Source organism: Tiliqua scincoides, chromosome 2, assembly GCF_035046505.1.
Source record: "Tiliqua scincoides isolate rTilSci1 chromosome 2, rTilSci1.hap2, whole genome shotgun sequence".
Taxonomy (NCBI): domain Eukaryota; kingdom Metazoa; phylum Chordata; class Lepidosauria; order Squamata; family Scincidae; genus Tiliqua; species Tiliqua scincoides.
The window spans coordinates 264,069,942-264,083,132 of NC_089822.1; the positions used below are offsets into that span (position 1 = coordinate 264,069,942).

At 51.6% G+C, this 13,191-nt stretch overlaps 1 pseudogene; it reads left to right on the forward strand.

Moving 5' to 3' along the window:
• The first annotated feature begins 10,727 nt into the window (after positions 1-10,727).
• LOC136639149 (zinc finger protein 850-like) overlaps positions 10,728-13,191 on the forward strand; it is a 62,983-nt pseudogene continuing 60,519 nt past the window's right edge.

Consider the following 13,191-nt stretch of genomic DNA (forward strand, 5'->3'; position numbering starts at 1 on the left):
CAGTGTGTAGGTTGGTTGGGCCGGTCTGGGGGGGTGGGTGGATTGGTAAAGACCGTGGCTGCATCTGCTGCCACTATAGCACCTATATCACCTACCTAGTACACTTTAAGCAAAATTTATGATTATAATTTATAAAATGCACCCGTGGAATAAAAGCACATGACACCACTTTCTGCACTTTTTCCTCCCGGGGAAAATAACAGTCTGTGAAATGGTTCTGTGAGATGACAAGCTGCACCTGCTGGAATTCCCCCTTCTTCACAATTGCTAAAAGTTCAGAGGCCCTAAAGTTGAAATTTTGCCCGCCCCCCCAGTTTAAACATTGGATGTTCTCCAGTGGAGGAAGGGAGCATTTCTTAGCATGGGTTTGCCCTGTGTCCCATCAAGTCACCTGACCTCCTTCGCATGGAGGGCTCTCGTGTCCCAGATCAGCCCTGCCTTGCTGGTGAGAGGTCAGGCTGTGAGCTTGTCAGCTCCCTGTGTTCTATTTCCCCGAGTTCTGTCAAGTGGCAAGGGCAGTGGCAGTCCACAGAAATCGCGAATCCTCATTCTCCGCATCCCGCCACGGCTTGGAAGGGTCCCAAAACTTTGTGCCTCACAGCTGTTGCGGCAGCAGTGAAGCAACCTCCTTTTGCCCACACTTCAAGCTCTGCTCATTGGGGGCAAGGCAGGTGCCTGCTTACAGGAGAGCCACGTATTTCTCTAGGGAGGATCCCCATCCCTCAAGAACCCCAGTCACATGTTCCGTTGTGGGTCCAGAACCTGGTAGACAAAGCTGTGGCAGAAAAATTGTGCCCTGCAGCAGAACCTGTGCAGGAGCCTTGGTCACTGGATCCCCAAGTTAACATAAGAACATAAGAACAGTCCCACTGGATCAGGCCATAGGCCCATCTAGTCCAGCTTCCTGTATCTCACAGCGGCCCACCAAATGCCCCAGGGAGCACACCAGATAACAAGAGACCTCATCCTGGTGCCCTCCCTTGCATCTGGCATTCTGATATAACCCATTTCTAAAATCAGGGGGTTGCGCATACACATCATGGCTTGTACCCCATAATGGATTTTTCCTCCAGAAACTTGTCCAATCCCCTTTTAAAGGCGTCTAGGGTAGACGCCAGCACCACATCCTGTGGCAAAGGAGTTCCACAGACCGACCACATGCTGAATAAAGAAATATTTTCTTTTGTCTGTCCTAACCCACCCAACACTCAATTTTTTGAGTTAAGAACTCTAAACAACCACCACTGCCTTCTTCAGACTCCTCGCTGATCAGCCCTTCGGGGTCAGATGAATTGTCCCCCAAGTGCTCTAAATCTTCCTCATTTATGAGGTTCACTAAACTCTAGCCTCCCCCTCAGAAACATATCTTGAAGGGGTCTGGGGATGGACAAGGATGGCTCTGTGCATCGGACTCCTCAGAGGGCTCCTCCTCGAGGGAAGAGGAACAACTCTCCAAAGAAGACAACATTAATGCATACAACTTAGACAGGCTCATTCCTGTGGACATTTTCCCAAGACCATTGTCCAAGGCAACCAGAGCTTGCCCAGAGATTAACCCTAATCCCGAGACTGAGCCTACTACCTCTTTTTCTGCCACTCTAACAGACCTGAGGTCGAAGTTTTGATTTCCTCTCAAGCCAGCAGAGGTTCCCTTCCCTGAGGCATTTACATCTATCGTGGACACAGTGTGAGCAGCGCCTGCCCGAAAGAAGCACACAGCAGAATGGATCAGTAAGCCCTCCCCAGCTGCGGTCCTGCCGGAGCATAACAGGAGAAGCAACACTCTGGCAGTTTGGGATTGCTCTTGGGCATGGGATCAGACTGCACATTGAACCAAACAGTGGGTTCCCCAGAGCCAAAGCGTTCACCCAGCTTCGGCTGGTGCGCCAACTGAGACCATACTTGAGCTGTTCGGACCTGGCTACAGTGATCCCTGTTTCAGTGACTTCAAGACTGGACTGCTGTAATGCTGTCTATGTGGGGCTGCCCTGTACAACCATTCAGAAACTCTAGTTAGTGCCGAACAAGGCAGCTTGGATGGTGACAGGGACCAGACAAGATGTCTTTGCTGGACCATTGCTTCAGCAGCTACCCCAGCTGTTACCAAAAGGGCTGTTTTGTTTAGGGGAATTATTACACTGCCCTTATTGGAACATCAGGACCTTTGGCCGGATAACAAGACGGCGTAATGCAGAGAAATTCCTTTTGCTTAAAGAGGAGACTGAGTGAAAGATAACTTTCCATAAAAGATGATGGTTTTATTACAAAAGAACAAAGGTAAAAATAATGCACATGGAGAAATAATAAAGGTATGTTTCTTGGTCCTAATGCTTGAAGACAGTGTACCTAGCTTTCATGGTGGTTGCGTGTGAAGAGTACTGGATGGATCCAAGGAAGGTAGGCAAGGCTTCTAGGGATCCCTGCTTGCCAATTCCAGCTGCTAGATGAAGATGGGAAGAGAAGGGGAGAAGGGGGGAAGAAGTGAAAGAGTTCAAGGAGCAAGATAGTTACCTGTCCTGTAGAGCAGTTGGGTGGGGGGAGTCCTGTGGAGAGGACCCTCTGATACAACTGTGTTGGGCCTCGGAGACAGAGAGAGAGAGAGAGAGAGAGAGAGAGAGAGAGAGAGAGCGCAAGACCTCTCTTATAAGGAGTTGGGAGACAGTGCCTACATGCTGAGCTGGAAGGTAGCTTGTTTACTGGGTGCAGGACTAAATGCTGGGTGCTTGGAGTACTGCTTTCATATGCATAAGTTTGAATGGGGATCAGGATGTAGTTATCAGTTATCATCAAAATTCAATCAGGGGATTGATGGCTGACTTCCTAGAAAGGGGAACTTAACAAAGACTGTGTAGAAAACATCCAGGGTGTAGGTACAATACTTATTGTATTGGCAAACTTCAGTCTCGAAAGACTATGGTATCGCGCTCTGAAAGGTGGTTCTGGCACAGCGTCTAGTGTGGCTGAAAAGGCCAATCCGGGAGTGACAATCCCTTCCACACCGGGAGCAAGTGCAGACTGTCCCTGGTCTGTCTCCCTGGCTATGGGCCTTCCTTCTTTGCCTCTTAGCCTCAGACTGTTGGCAAAGTGTCTCTTCAAACTGGGAAAGGCCATGCTGCACAGCCTGCCTCCAAGTGGGCCGCTCAGAGGCCAGGGTTTCCCACTTGTTGAGGTCCATCCCTAAGGCCTTCAGATCCCTCTTGCAGATGTCCTTGTATCGCAGCTGTGGTCTACCTGTAGGGCGCTTTCCTTGCACGAGTTCTCCATAGAGGAGATCCTTTGGGATCCGGCCATCATCCATTCTCACGACATGACCGAGCCAACGCAGGCGTCTCTGTTTCAGCAGTGAATACATGCTAGGGATTCCAGCACGTTCCAGGACTGTGTTGTTTGGAACTTTGTCCTGCCAGGTGATGCCGAGGATGCGTCGGAGGCAGCGCATGTGGAAAGCGCTCAGTTTCCTCTCCTGTTGTGAGCGAAGAGTCCATGACTCGCTGCAGTACAGAAGTGTACTCAGGACGCAAGCTCTGTAGACCTGGATCTTGGTATGTTCCGTCAGCTTCTTGTTGGACCAGACTCTCTTTGTGAGTCTGGAAAACGTGGTAGCTGCTTTATCAATGCGCTTGTTTAGCTCGGTATCGAGAGAATGAGTGTCGGAGATCGTTGAGCCAAGGTATACAAAGTCATGGACAACCTCCAGTTCATGCTCAGAGATTGTAATGCAGGGAGGTGAGTCCACATCCTGAACCATGACCTGTGTTTTCTTCAGGCTGATTGTCAGTCCAAAATCTTGGCAGGCCTTGCTAAAACGATCCATGAGCTGCTGGAGATCTTTGGCAGAGTGGGTAGTGACAGCTGCATTGTCGGCAAAGAGGAAGTCACGCAGACATTTCAGCTGGACTTTGGATTTTGCTCTCAGTCTGGAGAGGTTGAAGAGCTTTCCATCTGATCTGGTCCGGAGATAGATGCCTTCTGTTGCAGTTCCAAAGGCCTGCTTCAGCAGGACAGCGAAGAAAATCCCAAACAAGGTTGGTGCAAGAACACAGCCCTGCTTCACTCCGCTTCGGATGTCAAAAGGGTCTGATGTGGAGCCATCAAAGACAACAGTGCCCTTCATGTCCTTGTGGAAAGATCTGATGATGCTGAGGAGCCTGGGTGGACATCCAATCTTGGGGAGAATCTTGAAGAGGCCGTCTCTGCTGACCAGGTCGAAAGCCTTTGTGAGATCTATGAAGGCTATAAAGAGTGGCTGTCGTTGTTCCCTGCATTTCTCCTGCAGTTGTCTAAGGGAGAATACCATATCAGTGGTGGACCTGTTGGCTCGGAATCCACACTGCGATTCTGGATAGACGCTCTCTGCAAGTACCTGGAGCCTCTTTAGTACAACTCGGGCAAACAGCTTTCCTACAACGCTAAGGAGAGAGATGCCGCGGTAGTTGTTGCAGTCACCCCTGTCACCTTTGTTCTTGTACAGCGTGATGATGTTTGCATCCCTCATGTCTTGAGGTACTCCACCTTCTCTCCAGCAGAGACAGAGGATTTCATGCAGCTCAGTGACGATGATCTCTTTGCAGCACTTTAGGACTTCAGCAGGGATGCTGTCTTTTCCAGGTGCCTTGCCAAAGGCAAGGGAGTCCAGGGCCACGTGAAGTTCTTCTAGGGTTGGTTCACTGTCAAGCTCTTCCAGCACAGGCAGGCACTCAATGTTGTTCAGTGCTTCTTCGGTGACTACATTTTCTCTGGAATATAGCTCAGAGTAGTGCTGCACCCAGCGTTCCATCTGCTGCGCCCGATCCTGGATGACCTCGCCTGTGGCAGACTTCAGAGGGGCAATTTTCTTCTGTGTTGGACCTAGGGCCTGCTTGATACCATCATACATCCCCTTGATGTTGCCCGTGACAGCTGCTATCTGTATCTCGGAACAGAGCTGGAGCCAGTAGTCGTTAGCACATCTCCTGGCAGTCTGTTGGACTTTGCTGCGAGCAGTTCGGAGGACCTGCAGGTTGCGCTCACTGGGACAGGCCTTGTATGCTGCTTGAGCTCTCCTCTTTTCCTCAATGACTGGTGTCAACTCCTCAGAGTGGGCTTCAAACCAGTCTGCCGTCTTGTTGGTCTTCTTGCCAAATATGGACAAGGCGGTGTTGTAAACGGCATTCTTGAAATGTTCCCATCTGTTGGATGCGTTTGCGTCGGCCGGGCCTGGAAGAGATTCCTCAAGCGCTTGTGCAAATTCCTCCACTTTTCTCTGATCCCGGGTCTTGCTGGTATCAATGCAAGGTCTTCTTTCCTTTTTCGTGTGATACAGTCGCTTTGTTTGCAGTTTCACTCTGCTGCACACCAGGGAGTGGTCAGTGTCGCAGGCAGCACCATGATAACTGCGTGTGATCTTGATGCTGGGAAGGCTGGAGCGTCTGGTGAGGATCAGGTCGAGCTGGTGCCAGTGCTTTGATCTTGGATGTCTCCAAGAGACTCTATGTTGGGGCTTTGTGTTGAAGAACGTGTTGCTGACACAGAGACCATGATGACAGCAAAACTCTAGCAGGCGTTGGCCATTTTCGTTCATCCTCCCAGTGCCAAACTGACCTAAGCAAGTGGGCCATGAACTGTTATCAGCACCAACTCTAGCATTGAAATCGCCGAGGATGAACAATGGCTCTTTTACAGGGATTTTCTTGACAGTGGTGGCCAGGTCATCATAGAATTTGTCTTTGGCTTCTGCTGGAGACGACAGAGTCGGTGCATAAGCACTGATGAGAGTGATAGGTCTCATAGATAGGTCTCATAGGTCTCATAGATAGATGAGAGTGATAGGTACAATACAATGAATCAGAAACCGAATTTCAACACCAAAATCATGGAAGGCAGTTCAAGTTTGCATACAGTACCGTAGGACAGCCATTTTCAACCACTGTGCCGTGGCACACTGGTGTGCCGCGAATGGTCCCCAGGTGTGCCGCGGGAATTTGGGAGAGGGTCATTTATTAGTAGGGCCATTGGGGGATTTAAGTCTTCCACCAACAGCGTGGTATGCCTTGTCAATGGTCAAAACACTGATGGAGTGCCTTGAACATTTTAGTGCCCTTTCAGTGTGCCCTGAGATGGAAAAGGTTGGAAATCCCTGTAGGAGATGCTTAAACAGTGATTGGATTAAGACACAAGAATTCCTCCCATAAAATGTGACTATGGGGGGAGGGTTTGTGTAACAATGAGCTTGTGGCTTGAGCAAAGTCCTGGAAACGTGGCCTGTATGCTGGGAGAATAGTTTAGCTTGCATGATATTATAGTCCATAATAGCATAACCAGGTCTTTAAAAAGAAGATCAGAACTAAAAGACAAGAAGGGGGGGATTTTGACGTAACACAGCTGCCCATTTGCTTCCGGTCCCAGTTCAAGGTGCTGGTTCTAACCTTTAAGACCCTCCTCCATGATCTGGGTCCAGGCTCTTTCCATCCATTCCAGCCCACCCTGTTAGGTCATCTGAGGGGACTCCTCTGCCTCTGTCCCAAGTGAGAGGGGTGGCAGCTCCAGGGCAGGCCACAACTATGGAATTCACTTCCAGGGCAATTCAGAACTACTCTCTCCCCCATGAGGTTTCGGCCTGTTTCATCTGGCATTTGGCTGCTGAGCAGATATTGGCCCTCTGTGCTTCTGAATTACGGCTGTGGCTTGTATCCTGTAATGGACTTTTCTCCACTATTCTCAGCAATCTCCTTTTAAAGGGCATCATTTCTCAACATTTGTTCCCCATTGTACCACTCCACATGGTCTACCTATTGGAAGGACAGTGGCAGTAACAGGGATGTCATTGCTAGTTATAGGACTTCCAGAGTGGGAGGCCAGACTCAACATGACAAACATGGCTAAGAGGCTCAGGGTGGATGGGAGGGCTTTTTGGAGAGCACAGAAGGCCAACACAGGGGATCTGTCTGCAAAGCCGAGCCTCCTACTGCTGCCTGTGGCATTGCCGATCTCTCTGCAGGGTCCGGGGAGTCCCACGCATACTACTGGACACCACCTCGAGTACCACCAGTGGTATGAGTACTACTGGTTGAGAAAAGCTGATCTAGGCCTTCAGGTGACATCACCACATCCTGTGGCAAGGGGTTCCACAGATTAATAATTCACTGGGTCAAGAAAAATTTCCTTCTGTCTGTTCTTACTCTTCCGACACTCAATTTCAGTGGCTGTCCACTAGTTCTGGTGTGCAAAGGGGGAAAAGAACTTCCTTTTCTCCATCCCCTAAATAATAACCCTTCCACCACCTTCCACCCATGAAGCTCCACCAATTGTTCCTTTCTTCCATCCCGTGCACTTGGGATGCCTGGAAGCCGACCTCCATCAGCTCCCAAGGGCAAAGCACCACTTGCCTTGAACACATTTGCCTCAACACACAAACGATCCAACAAAGTCCACGATGCCGGAGCATCAAGCCAACCCCCATTCACCCACCCACCCCCGTTCAGGCACACACACTCCCTGGTTTCAATCCGAAGATATCCAGTGGCTTCCGCCAGCTGGCTTCAATGGGCAGACTTCCACCAGTTTTCATCCGCTGACATCCACCTGCTTCGTCAGGACTCAGGTGACATATCCACGCTTGGCTTCCGAAAGCAGACGGCCACCAGCTTCTGTCCAGTCACGTCCACCAGCTTCCATCAGGTCAGCCAGTTGACGTCCACCAGCCTCAGGCCATGGATAGCTACCTGCTTCAGGCCACTTCCTATCCCCTCCTCCTGCAAGTCACGCAAAATGAACTTGCCTTCTCTCCCCAGCTGCCGCTCAGATATTACTCCTGCCGCCTGCTCTCCTCCATGTGGCCTCCACCTTCTGGCAGAGACACCCCTGAGCATCCCTGAGCTCCAACAGAGGTCACCTTGGCTTCATGAAGTCATAAAGGTAATCATGTCATAGAGGCACCTGCTGGGAGGAGTGGAGACTACCTGGCCCTCCCATCCCATCCTCACTTAGTCAGCCATGTTGAACTGTATATAATAATAATAACAGGCATTTATATACCGCCTTTCTTGGTCTTTATTCAAGACTTTATTCAAGGCGGTTTACATAGGTAGGCTTATCTAAATCCCTTATTAAATAGGGATTTTTACAATTGAAAGAAGGTTCTTTCTTTCAAGAACCACTACATTCAGGTGTTTCATTCTGATCTGGTTTCACATTCTGGCCTCCATCCTCCCACGCTCAGAGCACATGGAATAGCTCGGCTTCAGCTTGTCAGCTGCTTCAAGGTCGCACGGTGCCGGTGGCCTCGAACTGGCGACCTTGTGGATGTTATCTTCAGGCAGACGGAGGCTCTACCCTCTAGACCAGACCTCCTGCCCAGAATTAAAGTTGCTACCAGCTCCCAGAAGCACCACCTTTACATGCCAACATATCTAGATGCCAGTCTGGCACGATGAATTGTTTCACCCAGAATCCATACACACAAAAACGACACGTGGGCAGAGTTGCCCTGAAGAAGTAGGGCACTCAGTGTAGCCATTGGCTGCCCCCAGCCCTGGGCCATGTCTGTACACCAGTCACTTCCAGGGTGCACCCATTTCTTCTGGTGCTGGTTTTCACAGAAGCTCCAGCAGGATGTTAGACGGCCTGAAGGCCAATGGGGCCTTGGGAGGCACAGCAAAGCCAGCTGGCAGTTGCAGGAGCACAAGGGTTGAGGGTGCACTGCGAGAGAGGTGAGAGGCGCATGACTCTGAAGCTGCCAGATGGCTCTTCTGGGACTCACTTTGGATAATGCAGGAACATGATTGGATTGGATCCTAGCCCTTTCTTGCACAGGCTTGGAAAGATTGCCATGAACTCCCAAATCGTTGATACTTCCATCTGAGGTCTGTGTTTCATTATGTTCTTTTAATCATTCCCCTAAAGTCCACTCTATCAGAAACAACTGTGCTCAGGACTCTGAACAGAGAGGAATGGCTGGCTTCTGCTATAAAAATAACACCCAAGGTGGTTCTCAAACTTTTAGCATCAGGACCCACTTCTTAGAATGACAATCTGTCCAGGTCCCACCTCAGAAGGTGGAGCACGTCCAAGGAGACTATAGGGGCCAGCATTTCCCCTTACCTCTTTACCTCCCCTTTACCCCTATACACATTACCCCTCTACCCCTGTACCCATTACCTCCCCTTACCTCCCCTTACCTCTTACGTTTCCCCTTACCTCTGGCTGAGATGCAGTGGGCCCCCATCCCACAACAGCGCAAGCCTCTTGGCTTCCCTGTTCCAGCACAGGACAGGATTGTGCCCTTAATTCCTTAGTCAGGAGGTCTTCTTGAGGTCTGCCAGAGGTCATCTGCCATGAAGACAGATGTTTGAAACAGCCCAATGTCCAGTTCAGGTCTCCAAGACCGGGCTGCAGTGAGCATGAAGGACACACCCAGGAAAGAAGCAATATGAACAGAGCTCTGATCGCAAAGGCACAGAAGTTGAGTCTGGACTCTGAGTTCTGCAGACTGAGGATCTGGACCCTTCCATCTCTTTTCTTTCATAACACTAAAGCAGGGGTGTCCAAACATTTTGGCAAGAGGGCCACATCATCTCTCTGACACTATGTCGGGGGCCTGGAAAAAAAATTAATTTACATTTCAAATTTGAATAAATTAACATAAATGAATTTATTAGAGATGGAACTTGAATGAATGAATGAAGGTCTTGCAGTAGCTCAAGGCCTATGAAAGGCCTGGCACAAAGCAAGGGCAGCCTTTCCTTCTCTGCCACTGCTGCATCACAGATGTGAAACAGCAAGTCGTGGAGGGCGCCCTCATCCCACGGCTCAGGTGAGAGGTCGAACAGTCGTCCTCATGCTGAGAGCAGTTGCATTGGGCTAGAATGGGCTCCAACAAGTCTTTAGAGGGCCAGAGGCTCATTGGGGACTGGGGGCTTCCTGAGGTCCTGATTGGGGGCCCCTGAGGGCTGCAAGTGGTCCCCGGGCCAGGGTTTGGGCACCCCTGCACTAAAGCAGGTTTCTAGCTCTTCTTATGCCCAAAAGAGGCTTGGACAGGTGTGGTCAGTGTCTGGAAAATGCTAAAAATTAGGGAACTACTGATACGGTGTGCTTTGGGTTGGGAGTCAGGCCTGTGGCAGGGTGGTGGGCTTGAAGCCCCCACCTCTCGGCTTCAGAGGCTTCCCACCCTGTGCAGCCGGAGGTGTGGGGCAGAGAGCGCAGTGCCACCAGGGCCTGATGCCGCGTCCTAGTAGGACCATCCCTGGTCAGTGTTGGGCACAGGTAGGAGCAGGCAGGAGAACAGGTAGGCAGCAGCATTCAGAAGCCACTAGGACCTGCCTGGGAGGCATCCCAAGACGACCCCCAGAGGGGGCTGCGCACAAGTGGGAAGGACCTGGGAGGACAGCAGGGGGAAGGGGCGCCCGGAGGGTCTTCCAAGCCTGTCCCGCAGTGCTGCAGAGAGACCAGGCAGGACGAAGACGGGAAGCCCCTCAGAGGATGCCCCTCGCCCGCCCCGCCAGCAAGAACCAGGCGGGCGAACAGCAGAGACCCCCGTCTTGCCCTTCGCTGCGCATCGGATGCTGCGTCCAGGAGGAGGAGGAGGAGGAGAGAAGCCCTGCGGGAGATGCCTCCTGGGAGTGGAGGCTCCAGCCTGGATGCTCTGCCAGGAGTCCTTCCTCTACACAGGCACTGCGAGGGTTAACAGGAGGCGTGAATGGAAGCCAGTCCCTGCTCCGCCCCTTCCTCTGCCTCCCTTCTCCAGGCCTGCAGTCCTCCCTGGTGGGTCCCTCAGGGGCGGTGAGTGGGTTCCAGGGCTCCTGGGGTGGATGGGAGAGAAGCCCCAGAGGGGAGAGGCAGCCAGGCTGAAAGGCCAGCCAGAGAAGGGAAGGGGGGCTGGAGAGAACTGTGACACTCCTCCCCCCCCCCAGCTGCATGCTACCCTCTGGGGCTGCCTTAGAGGGCTCTGCATCTGTGCTGGGGTTTGTGTGACAGGGACAAGGCCAAAGGGGGAGCAGTGTCAGAGCTGGAAGAGTGGCAGGAGGAGCCGGGAGCAGGAGGGACACCCGAGAACCATGTTTGAGCCCTGGGACTGTCCCTGAAAGGGAAGGGGGTGGGGGCTTCTCAAGTGCCTTGTCTTTTAATTGCATGTCCTTCAGATCCTCCCTTCTTCCTTGGACTGTTTTCAGCTTCTTTGCTCCTGGCGTGAACAGAGGCAGGTGGAATAAAAATCCTTCCTAAGAGTGCTGGAGTTTGCAGCCGAAAAGGATCCTTCCAGCGTCCAGGCCTGACCCAGAGAAGACAAAGCCCCAGATCTCTGCCCTGCCCTCCCAGAGCCTGCTTCATCATTCCAGGTGTGTGTGTCAGCGGAGCAGGTGGTGGTGGTGGTTTCGTTCCACTTCCACAGCTTTTCCTAATGTTTCTTTTCTGCGCACCACTTGACATGGTGCACCTATTGGAAGGATCACTGGAAGTAAGTGGTGATGGCATCATCCCCAGTTACTTCCAGATTGGGAGGCCAGATGTGATGTGACCAACACCATTAAGAGGCTCTGGGTGGAGGGGAGAGCTTTATCAAGTACGGAGTAGCATGCTTTGCAGTTCTTGCTGCAAGCAGAACCTCCTTCCACCATTTGTTACGTCGCATTGCTGGTCTCACAGCCAGGCAGTAGGTGTCCAGGGGTCCCGTGCAAACCACCCGACACTATGTCAGGTACCACCAGTAGTACCTGTATCACTGGTTGACAAGCACAGTCTGAAGGACCACGGTGGCACTGGGTGCAACTGAAGGGCTATTGCTGCATCCAGTGGCCCCATGGAGGCTGCTGAGGTCTTCTCATGGGACGTTTCTCCTCTTCCCCTGAGTAAGGGTGCAAATCCCACAATGAGCTTCCTCAAGTCTGTGCTGGCTATTTTGCCAGCGGAGTTTGGAGAAGCTTTGTTTTGGGCTTTCAGCCGAACATGGAAGATAGGGTCTGGCAGAGGAGGCCTTTGCTGGTCCCACCCCGTCCCAGCCCAGTTCCTCCCCCTGCTCCGCCCTCCCCCCACCCCAGAATATCTCCCCACCACTCTGAAACTGTGCACCTCCAAGTACTGGGTCCAGTACTGACTGGTGCTAGCCCAGAACCAGCACTTCTTACTCCAAGAGTGCCACAAATGTGCTTTATGGCACATTTACAAGCTGAGCTCCAGCACTATTGTCCCTTAGAACTGGGCCCTTAGAGACATAACTGAACTTCCAGCCATGACTGTTCTGGAAAACAGCCCTGCCAAGATGCCCCCATTACATCTGACTTCCTCCTGTTCTGTGCATTGGCAAATCAGGCTTTGAGTTGCAGGACATCACCTGGAATAGATACAGCACCTGTCTTGTGTGCTGCTCAAGGTCACTCATAGAGACTGGGCTTTGTGAAAGAACAGCTGCAGGAGGACTCACTGGAGGCAGACAATGCAGCAGGAAATGTGGGTCTCAGTGGACTTTCGACTCTTGGAAGGAGCAAGGACAGCAAGGAGAGAATGGAGGTGACTAGACAGGCAGAGAGAGAGAGAGAGAGAGAAAGAAACAGGAACCAGGTGGCAGAAGGAAGAATGTGAAGCAAGGGAATGAGGATGTGAGTTTTTCACCCAACGGAGGCATTTCTGGGTTGGGGAAATAGTATCAAGTTGCAGAAGGAAGAGGGCATGAAGGGACAATGACTTCCCACCAGGTTTGTCTTCCTCACAGGCAGTGGGATGGCATCAGGGCCACGTTGCAGACCGTCTCCTCTTTCGCATGGAGCAGAATCAGCACCTCTGCAGCCTGCTCAGGTAAGGGGGGATCCCCACAGCAAAGTGCAAGGAACACCTTGTCCTCCTCCTGTCTCCCAGGCCTTGAAGGAAGACGTTTTGTCTGGTGCTGTAAAATAGTGCATTTGACCACTCAGTAGAGTACGTGTGAACTCCAGAGAACTCCAACGGCTGGAGTGTTAACCAGTAAAATCCTGTAATTACTCTCTATTTATTAGGACTCCCTCGCATGTTCTCAGATGTTCCTTTGAGTTCAGAATCTGTGTCTCTAGGCAGCACTCTCCCTTTTCCACTGCATGGGTGGGGGCCCTCAATCATGGTGGCTGGAGTGAGGAGCGGCCTGGAGCCTTTTCTCCCCAGCCCTTCAGGGGTCCTTCACTCACTGCACTGTCCTTCCAAACAGTTTTAAGTGTCCTGCGAGTCTCGCCAGGGAGCCTCTTCCCCCTCTGC